Source organism: Helianthus annuus, chromosome 15 (assembly GCF_002127325.2).
Source record: "Helianthus annuus cultivar XRQ/B chromosome 15, HanXRQr2.0-SUNRISE, whole genome shotgun sequence".
NCBI classification, from domain to species: domain Eukaryota; kingdom Viridiplantae; phylum Streptophyta; class Magnoliopsida; order Asterales; family Asteraceae; genus Helianthus; species Helianthus annuus.
The window spans coordinates 146,234,259-146,251,359 of NC_035447.2; positions in this window are offsets into that span (position 1 = coordinate 146,234,259).

A 17,101-nucleotide genomic window follows, 5' to 3' on the forward strand; every position below is an offset into this window, starting at 1 on the left:
TTCTCGCAATATTTTGTGTTCTGCATAGAACCTTCCCCTATATAGGGGGCTGCTAGAATGAAAACCACCTCGAGTTGTAAGAACCGCGAGAACAACACCCCACGGGTGGGCGTTCACCACGATTTTTTTTACAACTAGATGTGTAAATTATAAACACAGCCGTAAAAAAAAAAAATTTAAACGCCGCGGCCGAGGGCTTGACTCCAGCTCCTACTCTTGAATCAAACTACCGGTGTGTGGTCGTGTGGAGGAGGGCTTGAAAGAAGTGTTTTATAATTATTTTTTTTTTTTTTAATTAGAAAGGTATGATATTCATCTTACAAAATCTTAATGTGACTATTCCACTGCTAGTCAAAATGGTGAAAGATGCTATGGAAAGAACTATGCGTAATTTAGTAAAAGTTGGGACTGTAAAAGTTTAAGCTGCTACATTGACAACCCATGTAAATTACCCTATAAATAACTAAGGTAGTGTTTGTTTCACAGAATGGAAAGGAATCTGTAATGAATTGGAATTTTGATTCCATTCCTTATGTTGTTCGTTTCAACAAAGGAAGGAATTGGAATCTCAATTCCATTCTTGATCGTGTTCGGTTAGCAAAGGAATTGGAAATGAAATACTTCAAATTCTTTTAACTATAGGAAATTCAAAATCCTTCTTTTGCTTAAAGGAATTTAAAATCCTTTTAAATTTTAAAGGAATTCGTGTAAAGTCATTGGAATCTTCGACCCGAAACGTCTTGACCTAAACCAACTAGTTAAGGACCCGAAACGGCTCAAACTGACCCAACCCATTAATGACCTGAAACGGCTTAACCGACCCGTTACTGATCCAAAACATCTCATCTCAACCCAACGCTGCTGCTGCTGACCCAAACTGGCTCACCCGATCGGTGGGCCAGGATCGGTAGATTCCAATTCATTTGCCAACCGAACACATCAAGAATGGAATTGAGATTCTAATTCTTATTGAAATGTTTAAATTCCAATTCCAAATCCAAATCCAATTCCATTACATTTCATGAAACTAACACTGCCTAAAAGTTAATTAACTATAACCACCAATACTTATGCAAATTGTAATCATCACAATCTTTGAACATTCAAATCAGTCCCCAAACCGTATGACCCCATAAGATCTCAAACCCATATGACCCATCAAAAGTGGCCCACAAAATCTTGATTTCAAAACCCATATGACCCACATACACAATTCAAGAAAACACATAACAAAATCTTGATCCTAAGTAGTGACCCTAAAGGTTTCAACCAAAAAAAGGAACACCAACTATATTACTAATGAACCCTTTATTGATTGACCTTATTTGACTTTAAGAATGCTATATGTGACACCTGTGTCACTTCAGCCATCAAACAAATACCAAACCAATGAAATATTGTATTTTATACTTGGGATTTGTATAAACATGTGTATCTTTTGCACATATCAATTCTTGTTCGATTTCGGGCCCTAAATCGCTTTCTACAAGGTTATATGCGCACTAATGCGTAAATATAACCAGTTTAATACAACAAACACTCCGGAATAGTGACATAGGCTTAACATAAATCAAATAACCTCCACATAACTTAGAAATAAGTTTTGGATGGTTTGGTATGCCGAAATCAAGTTTATTCGCTTACAGGGACTAAATTCGACAAACTGCGAAAGTATGTCAATTTGTACTGTAACAGACATTTCGGAACTTGATCATAGGTTACACATACCCTAAATATCCTTTACATAGCTTAGAAATAGGCTTTGAGAGGTTCGGTATGCTAAAATAAACTTATTTGATCAATAGAGACTAAAAGCGTCAAAAGTGCATAAGTTTGCATTTTCGCGCATATCTTTCGTCCTGAATATATCCGGACATCCAAAAATTTATGTAATCATTAAAATATTTTATTTTAGTGATTGGCATAATAAAATTCCATTCGTCGCGTAATTTGGATCGTTTTTGCGTTCGACCAAACAAACCGACATCCTAGAAGTTTTTGAGCATATTTTAAGTTACCTATACTTTAACTTTATTTTAGAGCCTTGAAATGGAGTTAACGGGGCTTAAAAGTGCAAAAAAATCAAGTTTTACAAGTGCAGAGACCGTTTTTGAAATTTCTGGCAAATACATAGAACCTAGTCCATTTTTGAGATATGATGGTTTGAACCCATGGTTCTAAAATACCATGGGCTGGTATTTAATGGATTATAAAATACTATGGGCCATTCTAGGGGTGCCCATGGTATTACAAAACCATGGGCACATGTGTACGGTTGAGATTAAATCACGTTTTTCGACGAACGATCTTAACGGTTCAAGGAAATTTATAAATACCCAACCCAACTTCATTCATTTCCCACATTTAATCTGATTCAAAGCTTTCTAAGTGGAAGTATATACTTCCTATCTGAAAGCGAATCGGGTTAAATCTTGCGGGGACCTTCTGTAAGTATTCTTTCGCGTTTTTCATTCGTTTTAGCGTTAAAGTCAAACTGCGTTTGACTTTCTGCATTGACCAGTTTATGGTCAATGTGAAGTTCGTTTGAACTTCATAACGTGAGCGTAATCACGATGGTTATAGTCCCTAGTGACTATACCTACTGATTTCCACGTTATCTAGGCTCAGTGACGAGTCGTAGTTTCGGCCAAAATGCGTTTCCTCGCGTATTTTGTAACCAAACTACTCTAGGGTATCAAAACTGTTTGTTTTGATACCAAACCTGTTTTCTAACCTTACTAAACATGTTCTAGCATGTTTAGCTCGTCGCTTTTAGATTTGTGCTTGTTTAGGGTCGTAAAGGTAAGCGATCTAATCAATCGCTTATACTTTCGAACCCGACCCATTTGGTCGATCATTAGGATCCGACCAAACACTTTAGGTGACCATAGTTGTATATAAAATAACCTTTTAAGGTTATACCTTATGGTCACGTCGTTTAAGTAGTTGTATGATAAGTAATTCTTATGCCTTAGGAAAATTACCAAAATGCCCTTTTTACGCATAAATTCATTTTAAGCATATGTAACCTAAGTTTTGACATCTAAACTGATTAGACAATAATATTAGACATGTTAAGGCATACATTACTTGTCATAGGACTAGTTAGGCGTTCCGAACGCGTTTTACGCGAACGACGCGTTAAAGTAGCGTAAGCTACCTAAACGGGTCGTAATGGGTCGTAAGCACTTAGGTTAGGTTTCATTTTAGTATGTAGGCTTTGCTAGACCATATCATATGAGTTCCAATACTCATTTGGTTTACGAAACCTCATAACTATCCGATCCCCCGATTTAGGTCCAGTTATTTATGTAGTTATCTATATAGGGTGCCGTTTGATTCCGTGATCCCTCTAGCTTTGCTTGGTTGTTGTTCAAGACTTCTAAGCACCCTCAAGTGAGTACATAGTACCCCTCTTTTACTGTTTTTTCAAATATTTTGGGGTGAAACACATGTGCCTACTTGTTACTTTCATGCTTTTCATGTTTTCATATCATATACTTGCTATGTTCACTAGTACACTATTAGTACATGATTTCATTATGTTTTTGCTATTGAAGAAACAGTGATCTGATTAGGGAGTTAATTAGATTGGTTTATGTTCCTTTCATGAGGGTTAATCTTCTTAAGGATATTTGAGCTCCGACTTGGTGATTTATCCTGCAAAACAGAACACCGTTAACTCGTTAAGAGGGGAATGTGGGGGTTTCCCTCTTAACCAGGCTCCGGCGTGAGAATAAGCGACCGCTTTGAGAGTAATTAAGTGTAAAGAGTAAGAGCCGAGAGAATAGAATGTTTAACCTGTGGAATGAGGTCTCTATTTATAGCCGGAGAGGTGTGAGGGGTTATGGGCTGATGGGCCTTGGGCCAGAAGCGGACAACAAAACGGATATGCTCTTTGTCTCACTGGCGTCGACCGCTTAGTGGCTTCTAGATGCTCGTTGGTGCTGGCGCACCTTGATTGGAGCCACGTGTCATTGTTGTCGGCCTTGTTGTCCTTCTGTCATCAGCAGATGAGTGGAGATCGTGGGACAGTTGTCTCCGTCCTCTGATTGGTGCCATATAGGCGTCCTTGTGTACTTCTCGTCAGGCGATCGTGGCGCACGATTGACCAGAGCCTGCTAGACGCTCATTGGCTCCCTTTACTGCCACTTGTACCTTATGTACCACTGTAGGTAGCCGCGCGCTTCCCTACTGAGTGGCTCATTTCTTCCATTGTTTTATGCTAAGTGCTGATATCTGGGTTTGTTGTGTGCATTCCCTCGCGCGGGATAAATCGTAGTGCGATGTAGGTCGCGCGAGGTTGTTGTTAACAAGTTGTTGAGTTAAGGAGTATGGTCTCACGCGCAACCTGATCTTAGGTTTGCGCGACTTTTTGGGACCATACCCCTTCAAGTCCCCCCAGTCCAGTGCTGCACCATGCGCAACGCAAGTGGTTGGAGCTCTGGACTTAATAAAAAATAAGAGAAGGGGGAATGGTTCTTTTGATCCTGACTTGAATGGCGTGCGTTGAAAACTGTCGTTTTAAATGCGCAGGTACTAGGCAGGTGTTGAGTGATTTATTGTTTGGCCTTTTAGGCGCGCGAGGTTGTAGTAGTTTACGTATATCTGGCGTGGCTCATGTGACTTCTGCATGAAGTTACTTGCACGTTTTATGGCGGGAAACTTCGAAATTTGAACCTCTGACAGGTTGGTGAGATAAGTCGCTGAGAGCGACGTTTGAGTTGACCCCTGGCACGGGTGTCATCATGCCGCCTGCGGCGGTTGCACTTCATGTCAGGAGAGTGAGGCCCACGCGCGCGTGGTAACCGTCACCCCTGGTTTCCCGCTTGACGTGGCAACCTCCTGTTGGTTAACCTAGCGGCGAACGCGGCACGGTTACCCATCGCATTAAATGCGATGGGTATATATATCCGAAGAGAAGGTGAGAGATTCTCACTTCTCTTCGTTTCTTCTCCACTTTTCTCTTAAAAACTCTTTGAATCTTCAAAGTGTTCTTCGTCTCTTCAAGATTTCTTCAAATCTTCAAACTTTTCTTCAAGCTTTTTTCCAGATCTTTCTAAAAAGATGAGTGAAGAACACCAAGAGGCTCCTGTTAGTGAGGAAGGACCAGTTCCTGTCCTTAGATGGGACTTAGGTCTCTTCGAACAGATTGTTCGTAGTTTCAGATTCCCACCGGAGTGGGATGCCCGGTATCCGGCTCAGGGCCAGACCGCGGCTGATGCACCACCCGGTTACATTACCCTGTATGAAGACTTCTTTCTTCAGGGTAATTTCCGACTGCCGGCGACCAACTTCCTAGGCAGTATCCTTTCTTACTACAATTTCCATATATCTCAGATGAGCCCTCCTGGGATGGTGAGGGTACGACACTTTGAATTTTTGTGCCATTCCCATGGCGTCGAGCCATCGGTAGATAAGTTTCGTGCTTTCTACCAGTTGCAGAGAACGATGGGGTTCTTCTCGTTTGCAAGCCGGGGCGCGGCAAAGAAGATCTTGTTGAATCCTCCTAAGAGTTTCCACGACTGGAAACCCAAGTTCTTCTTCATCAGGGAAGAAGTCTTGCCGATTGCCATGCCCTTTAGGGACTGGACCGAGGCCATACCGAAGGAAGATCTTCCCATCCCAAAAACTGCTCGGTGGTACCAGCAGCTAACCCCAACCCCAAATCGGGTGTTTGGGGAAAATGTGTTAGTTGCTGCTAAGATGAGTGACCAGTGGTTACCTAGCAGCAGGGAGGTTCCGGTTTTGAAGATCGGCGATCAAGGTTAGTGTCTTCTTTATTCTGTTTCTAAGTAGGATTTCTGTAATTGTCACTTACTTATCTCCATTTGTAGAAGCGCAACTCTACCAAGCTGCCTTCTCTACCTTTGGTGGCTCCATGGGCGTTCGCCCATTGCGCGATGACGAGGAAAGCTGGTATGACCAGATTAAAGGAAACTTCATGTTTCCTGCTGCTGATGCTTTCGCTTCACCGCCGACCGCTACTGAAGGTGCGCAATACCCTAAACCTCGTCCATTGCGCTTTGTGACTCTCGCTGGGAAAGAGACTTTCTATCTTTCCAGCGAGGAGTCCGTAGGTTCTTCCAGCGGCGAGCTAAGCTCTTGGTCTAAAATCTTTGCAGGTGTGTTGCGCGACCTGGGGATTGACCCCGAGGAGAAGAAGAAGAAACCGGTGAAGAGGAAGAAGAAGGTGGAGCCTGAGGTGACCAGTAAGGGCACTGGCCCTAGTCGCGCAACATCTGCTGCTGTCAAAGGTACTCTTCGCCTTCGTCAACGTGACTTAGACGACTATGTGATAATCAGTGACTCATATGAAGGTTTATCACATGCAGCTAAGGGGAAGACCGGTGCTGGTGGGTCTAAGAGTTCTGGGAGCGCGGGTTCTCGCAACCCTGAAGCTGGCGCGACTCCGTCTTTCCCAGAAGATGAAGAAGTAGAAGAGGAAGATGCTGGTGCCCATCTTATTGGGCGGAAGAGGGGTAGGAGCGAAGCCACGACTGGTGTGGCTTCCGCCCCTACATCTGTTGTGATTCCCGTGGTTGGGAAAACGAGCAAGCTGCGCTCGTTATACAAATTTTCTCCTGGTAAGTTCTTCGCTTCTCTTCTTAATACTTTTCTCTTTACTCAAATGCACTTGCTTTATTTTTCAGAAATCAAGAAGAAGACCCCTGAGAAAGGTGTCACGTTCAGTGAGGTTGCGGCGAAAAGGCCCAAGATTACCGTCAAGTCCACTGACACTGCTGCTCAGGATGCCGCGAAGGCTGCTGAGGCGCAGCGAAAGGTGGAGGAGGATCGGAAGAGAGAGGAGGAGAAAAAGAGAGTTGCGGAAGAGAAGAAAAAGAAAGAAGAAGAGAGGAAGAAGATAGAGGAGGAGAGAAAGAGAAAAGAGGAGGAGGAGAGGAAGCAGAGGGCGGAACAGGAGAGGTTGGCTGAAGTGGCGAGGAAGCAGGCTTTAGAGAAGGAGCTAACGGCGAAAAAGGCTATGGATCAGCCTCTTAAATCTCCAGGTCCTGAGGTCACCAAACCAACCAACACCGGTCCTGTTATTACTTCCAAGGGTTCCAGCCGCTTCTCCTCAAGCGGCACGAGCTCTGGTGGAGCTGGGGGTTATAACCCCAATGTGATAGGTGCGAAGGACACCGTTGGGGATATTTACTACAAGACTTACAATGAAGAAGAACGTGGTGACGCTCCTCATCAAGCCCCCTGGAGTTTAAAACAGAAAGATACCTTCATTGAGTTCAGCCCTGCGCGCGAGTGGTTCTTGAACTCCTTTACACCTGCTGAAGTCAATCGGCAAAGGGCGAAACCTCACGAGATGTTGTATCGTACTTATATCCTTGGCGAGGCCAACGCTCGTGCTGCCAACCATCAAATAGTTCGCGAATGGCGAACGATGGTTAGGGAGCGCGCCGACTGGGAGGCTTATCGCGAGCGTATGCTGAAACGTATTGCTGAATTTGAAAAATCTAAAGCCGCGTTTGGTGAGGAGAGAGCCAAGTTTGAGGCTGACAAGAAGGCTGAAGAGTGGGGCCGCGAGGGGCTGCAGAAAAAACTCCACAATGTTGAAGAGCAACTGGCCAAGGAGAAGGCCGATTTTAAACGTATTTGTGCCCAAGACAACGAGCGCGCCTATGCGGCTCGACAGAAGATAGTTGATCTTGAGGCTAAAGTTGCTGACTTGACCTCGAAGGTAGAGGAGGCGCAGGGAGAGAAGGCTGCCAAACAGCAGGTGGAGGTTAGTCTATTTGTTTTCCTTTATACTTGCTATTTTGTTAATACATCGGCCTAAGTTGTTTTGTCGGCCTTCAGGTTGAATTGTCTGAGGTCAAACTACAGCTGTCCAGCAAGGACAGAGATCTCCACGCCAAGGACGCTGAGATTGCGGAGCTCAAACGTCGCTTAAATGAGCAAATTGACAGATGCGAGTCGTTGGAGATTGACCTGGAAGCCGAGAGGGTTAAGGCTGCTGATGCTGAGGAGGCGCGTGCTGTTAGCACTGCTGCGCTGAATATGGCCCAAACCAACTACTCCGAGGCTCAAGGCATCGTCGATACGCTTGTCTCAGAAGCTGAATGGATGCGCACTCGTGGAGTAGTGCTGGTAAGTGCCTTTGTCTTATGCTTTTTCTTGTTGAGAGTTTTTATCTTTAATGCTTTTTGTTTTTTGTGAAGGTTGCCAACTCCATCCTGAATGCGAGCGAGCTAGACCGCGCCGTAGCGGCTCTGACAGATGCGGCGCGTGCGGTGGGTCATCGGGGAGGCTACCTGGAGTGTGCCGATCACGTTGAGCAGATGCTTGGGCAGGAATTTGACATAAGTCATTGCTCAGTGACGGAACATGCTGATGCTGCACTGGCAAGTGCTGAAAACTCCTATGACAACCTTTCCTTGCCTATCATGGAGTTGGTTGTTGAATCGTTGAAGAAAGATGACTGGTGCCAGCGTCTTAAGGCAGTCCTCGATCCACCAGTTACCGTCGAGTTGTCCGACGAGGAGCCAGCTGGTGATGATGGCGGCGATGGTGATGATGATGGCAACGATGATGATGGTGAAGATGACGGAGATGATGGTGATGATCGCCGCGATGAATAGGATAGTTTGTTGAATAGGTGGTTGATAGGCATTTGTGCCTTTGTAATTTCTTCGGACACTCTTATGTACAATGCTGCGCATTTGCGCAAGTTTTAAATGAAATGAAACATTTTGGTTTTTTCCGTTGCAATTATTGCATTGCTATAAAAACTTTATGTTAAATTAGCTCGAATAAGTGGAAGCGTTTTTTAAGTATTAAGGTATCCACCCGGTCTCGCGCTTTGTTCGCGGAGGGCCTTGGAGGTGGTTTGAACAACCCTGAAATGCTGGAGTGTTTTCGCGCTAATCAAAAGTTTAGCATACATTTGTAACGAAAAAATGTAATAGAAAAACATGTCGTATGTTTTCATTCAAGTCATAAATGGGCGCTTAGGCCTTCATACATAATTGCTAATGGCTTGTAGCCGGCGTAGTGAATTGAAAGATGGCGCAAGGCCGAAATAGATTACATGTAACATTTGCGCAATTGTTGCGCATTCCAAGTTCTTGGTAAGATGTGGCCATCTAGGGTGCGCAATTTGAAGGCCCCCTTGCCCAGGACCTCATGAATCAGATATGGGCCTTCCCATTTAGGTGCCAATTTCCCTGGACGTTCCGCATTTGATGCTTCATTGTCGCGAAAGACGTATTCCCCTGGGTTGAAGGTACAAATGCGAACCCTTGTGTTGTAGTACCTTTCCAACTGGGTTTTGTATTTGGCCTCTCTGATTCTCACGATTTCGCGTCTTTCTTCTAACAGGTCCAAGTCTAGGCGCCTTTCCGCTTCATTGTCAACTGCGTTGACCGTTGTCATGCGTGGCGAGGGCAGGCCAATCTCCGCCGGAATGACCGCCTCTGAGCCATAGACCAGGCTGAAAGGGGTCTCGCCGGTACTCGTCTTTGGCATGGTCCGATGAGCCCATAAAATGCTTGGGAGCTCATCAACCCATCCGCGCCGCCTTGTTCCTAATCTGGCCTTTATCCCTTCGACGATGCATTTGTTCACACTTTCCACTTGTCCGTTGCCTTGTGGGTGCGCAACGGATGTGAAAGTGTGTTCGATGTTCATCTCCTTCATCCATTTCTTAAGATCATCCGAAGCAAAGTTGGTGCCATTGTCAGTCACGATCTTGAGCGGGAGGCCAAATCTGCATATGATGTGCTCCCATATGAATTTGCGCACAATCATAGCTGTGGTGGATGCAAGGGCTTTGGCTTCTACCCACTTTGTGAAGTAGTCGACAGCTACTATGATGAACTTTACGGCGCCGGGAGCATCCGGGAAGGGTCCCACCATGTCAATTCCCCATTGCTGAAAGGGCCATGCGGTGGATACGGGGATAAGATCATTTTTAGGGCGCAGCGTTTTTGGAGAGTGCCTCTGGCAAGAGTCACATTTGCGGATCTCCTTCATTGCGTCAACATGCATACCAGGCCAGTAGTAACCGGCGCTCATAATCTTCGCGACAACCATCCGTGGTCCGGAGTGGATGCCGCAAATCCCTTCGTGGATTTCCCTTATCAGATAATTCGCATCCTGGGGGTCCACACAGCGCAGTAGTGGCCCTAGGAAGGATTTTCGGTACAAGATACCGCCGTTCATTTCGTATTGCAGGGCTTTGTTTTGGATCTTCCTTGCTTCCGCTTTGTTTTCGGGGAGCAGCCCTTCTTGCAAGTATTGGATGATCGGGGTCATCCACGATTGTTGCCCTGTTTCGATCACATTCACCTGTCGCAGCAATACTGACGGGTTCTTGAGTACCTCTATCCTTACATCCTTGGCGAGATGTTGAAAGGAAGTCGAGGCGAGTTTGCTCAGGGCATCTGCGGGCTTGTTTTCTGAGCGATTGATATGTATAACTTTGTGGGATTTGAATTGTTGGAGCAATTCTTTCGCTTGTTCCAGATATAAAGCCATGACTTCTCCCTTCGCGTCGTATATGCCATTTAATTGACTGGCTATCAGGAGTGAGTCAACATGTGCGCGCAAGTTTTTTGCTCCCATCTTGGTGGCGAGGCGTAAGCCTGCCAGAAATGCTTCGTACTCAGCCTCGTTGTTGGTATTTTTGAAGTCCAACTTAATGGCGTATGTAAACTCGTGATTCTCTGGGCTCACCAGGCGCAATCCTGCTCCAGCGCCATCTTCATTTGATGCCCCGTCGGTGTAAAGCATCCAAGTTTCATCTGTTGTATCTTTCTCGGGAGTCTCTATCAGCTCGCACTCCTTGATTTTATCGGCCGGCACCTCTGTGATGAAGTCGGCAAGGACCTGCCCCTTAATGGCTGGGCGCGGCCTGTACAAGATGTTATGGCCGCCCAGTTCAATGGCCCATTTTGCCAACCTGCCTGATGTCTCAGGCTTCTGTAGTATGGTGCCAATGTGGAAATTTGTAAGCACAGTTATCACATGGCCTGTGAAGTATCGGCGCAACCTTCGGGAGGCGTGTAGCAGTGCAAGAACCAGCTTTTCCATTGTGGAATATCTTGTTTCTGGGTCAGTGAGTACCCTGCTGACATAGTAGATCGGGGTTTGTACCCCGTTTCTGTCGACCAATAATACTGACCCTACTGCCTTATCCGAGGAGGACAAGTACAGTACGAGGGGCTCCTTCTCAAATGGTGCAGTCAGGGTAGGGAGTTCGATCAGACACGCTTTCATTTGTTGAAAAGCTGTTTCGGCTTCCGGGGTCCATTTGAACTCTTGCTTCTTCACACAATTGCGCAACGTGCTAATGAAGGGATACGACTTTGCGGCATGATTGGAGAGAAAACGATTAAGCGCGGCCAGTCGGCCGGCTAGTCGTTGCATTTCCTTGATGTTTCTCGGTGAGGGCATTCGCTCAATAGCTTGTACTTTCTCTGGATTCACCTTGAAACCGCCGTTTGTGACAATGAAGCCTAGAAACTTCCCCTCTTCCATGCCAAAGGAACACTTGGCTGGATTTAGCTTCATATTCACGCTGCGCAATGAGTTGAATGTTTTCTCGATGTCTTTCAACATTTGGTCTTCTTCAGGACTTTTAACCACTAGATCGTCGATATAAACCTCAATATGCTTTCCGATGTCACCTGCGAAGGTCTTGTCCATCAAGCGTTGATATGTCGCGCCTGCATTCTTCAGGCCAAAAGGCATCTTTGTGTAACAGAAGATTCCAAGATCCGTTCTGAACGCTGTCTTGTCTTCATCTTCTAGCTTCATCTGCACTTGATGGTATCCTTTGTAGCAATCCAAAAAGCACTTCCATCGGTATGGCGCGAGAGAATCTATTTTTTTATCGATCTCAGGCAAGGAATAGCAATCCTTTGGGCACGCCTTGTTGAGATCAGTGTAGTCTACGCACATGCGCCATCCGCCATTTGATTTTTCGACCATCACGGGGTTCGCCACCCAACTTTGATATCTTACCTCTCGCAGGATCCCGGCTTTGAGCAGCTCACATACCTGCTCGTTCATTGCTTTTGTCTTGTCTGCCCCTAGGCTGCGCCTTCTTTGGACCTTTGGCTCGACAGATGGGTACGTGTTTAAGCAATGCTCGGTGATGTTGCGCGGGACACCGGTCATGTCTGCCGGTGTCCAGGCAAATATATCCATGTTTCGAAACAGCAGTTGCTTTAGACGTGTTCTGATGTCTGACGAAATGGCGTGGCCAATTGTCACAGTCTGCTCGGGGTATTTTCGGTTTAAAACCCATTTCTCTGGCTCGGTCATGGAGACCTTCGCCGCCTTTGTTGGGCGCAGCTCTTCAGTTGACATTACTTCTTTCTTGGCATATATGATTGCTACTCCTGTCTTGGTTGGGAAACCTATCGCAGAATGAGGCGTTGAAGTCACCATGTTTAGCTCGCCTTGTGTTTCCCTCCCAAGAAGCACATCATGCCTCGATTTTACTGGCATTACCATGAAGTTCACATTTGTTGTTCTTGAGTGTTTCCCGTCAGAGAGCGTGACGGGGAAACTGATCTGTCCGAGAGGAAAAACCATCTCGTTGCAAAATCCAGACAAAGGATAATCGACAGGTTCGAGTCGCGCTTTATCCTCTTCATCCAACTGATTGAAACACTGTTCGTATATGATGTCGGCAGTACTTCCCGGGTCTATGAATATGTAGTCAGTTTCATAGTGCCCGATTATGCCAGTGATGACCACAGGACGTGTGGCGCGAGGTCCGCCGCGCACTACTGGAAATATAACTTGCTGCTCTTGCCAAGAAGGTTCATAAGGGCGTTTGCCTTTCTCTTTCGCGCTGTACCTGGGTCCGTTGACCATGTGAGTTTCTAGTCGACGGACCTTTTTGTGGTTCCCTTCATCGTGGCGCTGGCGTTGACGGGTTTCCTTGCGTACATTCTTCACTAAATGGCTTAGCTTGCCGCTTTTGAGCGCTCTCTCGATTTCTTGGCGCAAGCTGTAACAGTCGTCAGTCAGGTGCCCTGAATCTTTGTGAAAATCGCAGTACAAGTTAGGGTCTTGCCCTTTCTTCTTTGTCATTGGCCTTGGCGCCTTGAAATCGACATTCTCCGTCATCAATACCTCCTTTGGAGTTTTTGTGAGCGGAGTCCAGTGTTTGTCACGATTGTCGTCTCTGACCGCCTTCTTGTAACCGATTCGGTCAATCGTTTCTCGCGCATCTTCTCTGTATCGCGGCCTGTCGTCACGGCCTCTCGGTCTCTCAGACTTCCAATCATGACTCTTGTATTTGTTACGCTTGTTGTTGTTGTCGCGCGTACTTCCTCTTGAAAATCGATCTTCTGGGTAGTAGCCCTTTCCACCAGCAAGGGACTCCTCAGTTTGCGCGACGATTTTTGCGGCTTCCATCAGTTTATCCCACTCCTTCGGCATTCCATCTTTGCCTGTGATGGTTCTAATGAGACTATGCCTTTTTGAAGTGACAGCGCATGAGTTGCTCACTGACGCCGCCAATTTCCAGGCACTCTTTGTTAAAACGCGTGATGAAGTCCTCCAGACCTTCACCATCTCTTCGCCAAATATCTTCTACTTCAGCTGTGTCGCGTTGGTAGCGACGTTGTTGGCTAAAGTAGCTTAAGAATTGCGTCTTGAAATCTGTCCATGATTTAATCTTCCCAGGCGGAAGGCTGTCAAACCAGGCGCGAGCCGCTCCGGTAAGAGTTTGAATGAACAGGTGGCACCACATGGGCATATTCCACCCACCCATGCAGCCCACACTCGTGAATGTTCTGACGTGATCGTCTGGGTCAGTCAACCCATTGAATTTCCCAACAGTTGGGGGTAGCTTTTCTCGTGAAAGCGGCGCGAGTGCAATTTTTGGGATAAACTTGGAGTGTTCCGCAGCTTCCGCTGGTCTGTATGCCAGGCGGAAATCTCTTTCAGCTTCTTCTGTGTAGCCAATATGTTGTCTTGGCTTGTAGTACTCATGGTTTTTTGGTAAACGATTAAAGACTGACGATTCTTCGTCACCTTCCCATGTGGGATCATATGGGTCCGTTTCTTCCCATTCATTGTTCATGTTGCGCGGCGTGAGCCGGCTGTGAACAGGGCCTCGTTGAAGGTTCGACGGATATTCATAGTAACTATCCGTTTCCCCTCTTGTATCGCGCGTGTCTTGTACGCTTAAACGTCTTGTAGGGGGAGGCCTGTTGGTTCTGCCTTGTATATTGGCTGGTGGGGGCATTTGGCGCACCCCCTGACTCGGAGGGGTGACCAAGGACGGTTCTGCCGTCAAAACTGCTTGCTGCGCGATGAGCGATTGGTACGCTGCATTGATAGTGGCGATGTTCTTGGCATACCACGAGGCTGGGGTTTCGCCTTCTGGTAAGCCAAGTAATGCAGATACATTTTGAGGTGGCGCTGTGTTCGAAGGTCCTTCTCCGTTCCCTGGGGTGACCACTTGTGTGATGCGGGTGAAGCTCCCGCGCGGACCCCCAGTATTGTTGATTTCAACTTCGCCGATTTCTTCGATTTGTTGGGCTTGGAAGTTTTGGATTCCTTCGCCCAATGCCGTGTTAGAGTTGGTTCCGAAACCGAACTCTGGGATGATTCCTTGACCAGTCATAGTCGAAGGAAGAAAGGTGTCAAAGGCTCAAATAAAAGAAGATGAGGGTGGTTATAGAAAAAAATCGGTGGGCGCCAATGAAGAAACAGTGATCTGATTAGGGAGTTAATTAGATTGGTTTATGTTCCTTTCATGAGGGTTAATCTTCTTAAGGATATTTGAGCTCCGACTTGGTGATTTATCCTGCAAAACAGAACACCGTTAACTCGTTAAGAGGGGAATGTGGGGGTTTCCCTCTTAACCATTCGCGAACTATTTGATGGTTGGCAGCACGAACGTTGGCCTCGCCAAGGATATAAGTACGATACAACATCTCGTGAGGTTTCGCCCTTTGCCGATTGACTTCAGCAGGTGTAAAGGAGTTCAAGAACCACTCGCGCGCAGGGCTGAACTCAATGAAGGTATCTTTCTGTTTTAAACTCCAGGGGGCTTGATGAGGAGCGTCACCACGTTCTTCTTCATTGTAAGTCTTGTAGTAAATATCCCCAACGGTGTCCTTCGCACCTATCACATTGGGGTTATAACCCCCAGCTCCACCAGAGCTCGCGCCGCTTGAGGAGAAGCGGCTGGAACCTTTGGAAGTAATAACAGGACCGGTGTTGGTTGGTTTGGTGACCTCAGGACCTGGAGATTTAAGAGGCTGATCCATAGCCTTTTTCGCCGTTAGCTCCTTCTCTAAAGCCTGCTTCCTCGCCACTTCAGCCAACCTCTCCTGTTCCGCCCTCTGCTTCCTCTCCTCCTCCTCTTTTCTCTTTCTCTCCTCCTCTATCTTCTTCCTCTCTTCTTCTTTCTTTTTCTTCTCTTCCGCAACTCTCTTTTTCTCCTCCTCTCTCTTCCGATCCTCCTCCACCTTTCGCTGCGCCTCAGCAGCCTTCGCGGCATCCTGAGCAGCAGTGTCAGTGGACTTGACGGTAATCTTGGGCCTTTTCGCCGCAACCTCACTGAACGTGACACCCTTCTTAGGGGTCTTCTTCTTGATTTCTGAAAAATAAAGCAAGTGCATTTGAGTAAAGAGAAAAGTATTAAGAAGAGAAGCGAAGAACTTACCAGGAGAAAATTTGTATAACGAGCGCAGCTTGCTCGTTTTCCCAACCACGGGAATCACAACAGATGTAGGGGCGGAAGCCACACCAGTCGTGGCTTCGCTCCTACCCCTCTTCCGCCCAATAAGATGGGCACCAGCATCTTCCTCTTCTACTTCTTCATCTTCTGGGAAAGACGGAGTCGCGCCAGCTTCAGGGTTGCGAGAACCCGCGCTCCCAGAACTCTTAGACCCACCAGCACCGGTCTTCCCCTTAGCTGCATGTGATAAACCTTCATATGAGTCACTGATTATCACATAGTCGTCTAAGTCACGTTGACGAAGGCGAAGAGTACCTTTGACAGCAGCAGATGTTGCGCGACTAGGGCCAGTGCCCTTACTGGTCACCTCAGGCTCCACCTTCTTCTTCCTCTTCACCGGTTTCTTCTTCTTCTCCTCGGGGTCAATCCCCAGGTCGCGCAACACACCTGCAAAGATTTTAGACCAAGAGCTTAGCTCGCCGCTGGAAGAACCTACGGACTCCTCGCTGGAAAGATAGAAAGTCTCTTTCCCAGCGAGAGTCACAGAGCGCAATGGACGAGGTTTAGGGTATTGCGCACCTTCAGTAGCGGTCGGCGGTGAAGCGAAAGCATCAGCAGCAGGAAACATGAAGTTTCCTTTAATCTGGTCATACCAGCTTTCCTCGTCATCGCGCAATGGGCGAACGCCCATGGAGCCACCAAAGGTAGAGAAGGCAGCTTGGTAGAGTTGCGCTTCTACAAATGGAGATAAGTAAGTGACAATTACAGAAATCCTACTTAGAAACAGAATAAAGAAGACACTAACCTTGATCGCCGATCTTCAAAACCGGAACCTCCCTGCTGCTAGGTAACCACTGGTCACTCATCTTAGCAGCAACTAACACATTTTCCCCAAACACCCGATTTGGGGTTGGGGTTAGCTGCTGGTACCACCGAGCAGTTTTTGGGATGGGAAGATCTTCCTTCGGTATGGCCTCGGTCCAGTCCCTAAAGGGCATGGCAATCGGCAAGACTTCTTCCCTGATGAAGAAGAACTTGGGTTTCCAGTCGTGGAAACTCTTAGGAGGATTCAACAAAATCTTCTTTGCCGCGCCCCGGCTTGCAAACGAGAAGAACCCCATCGTTCTCTGCAACTGGTAGAAAGCACGAAACTTATCTACCGATGGCTCGACGCCATGGGAATGGCACAAAAATTCAAAGTGTCGTACCCTCACCATCCCGGGAGGGCTCATCTGAGATATATGGAAATTGTAGTAAGAAAGGATACTGCCTAGGAAGTTGGTCGCCGGCAGTCGGAAATTACCCTGAAGAAAGAAGTCTTCATACAGGGTAATGTAACCGGGTGGTGCATCAGCCGCGGTCTGGCCCTGAGCCGGATACCGGGCATCCCACTCCGGTGGGAATCTGAAACTACGAACAATCTGTTCGAAGAGA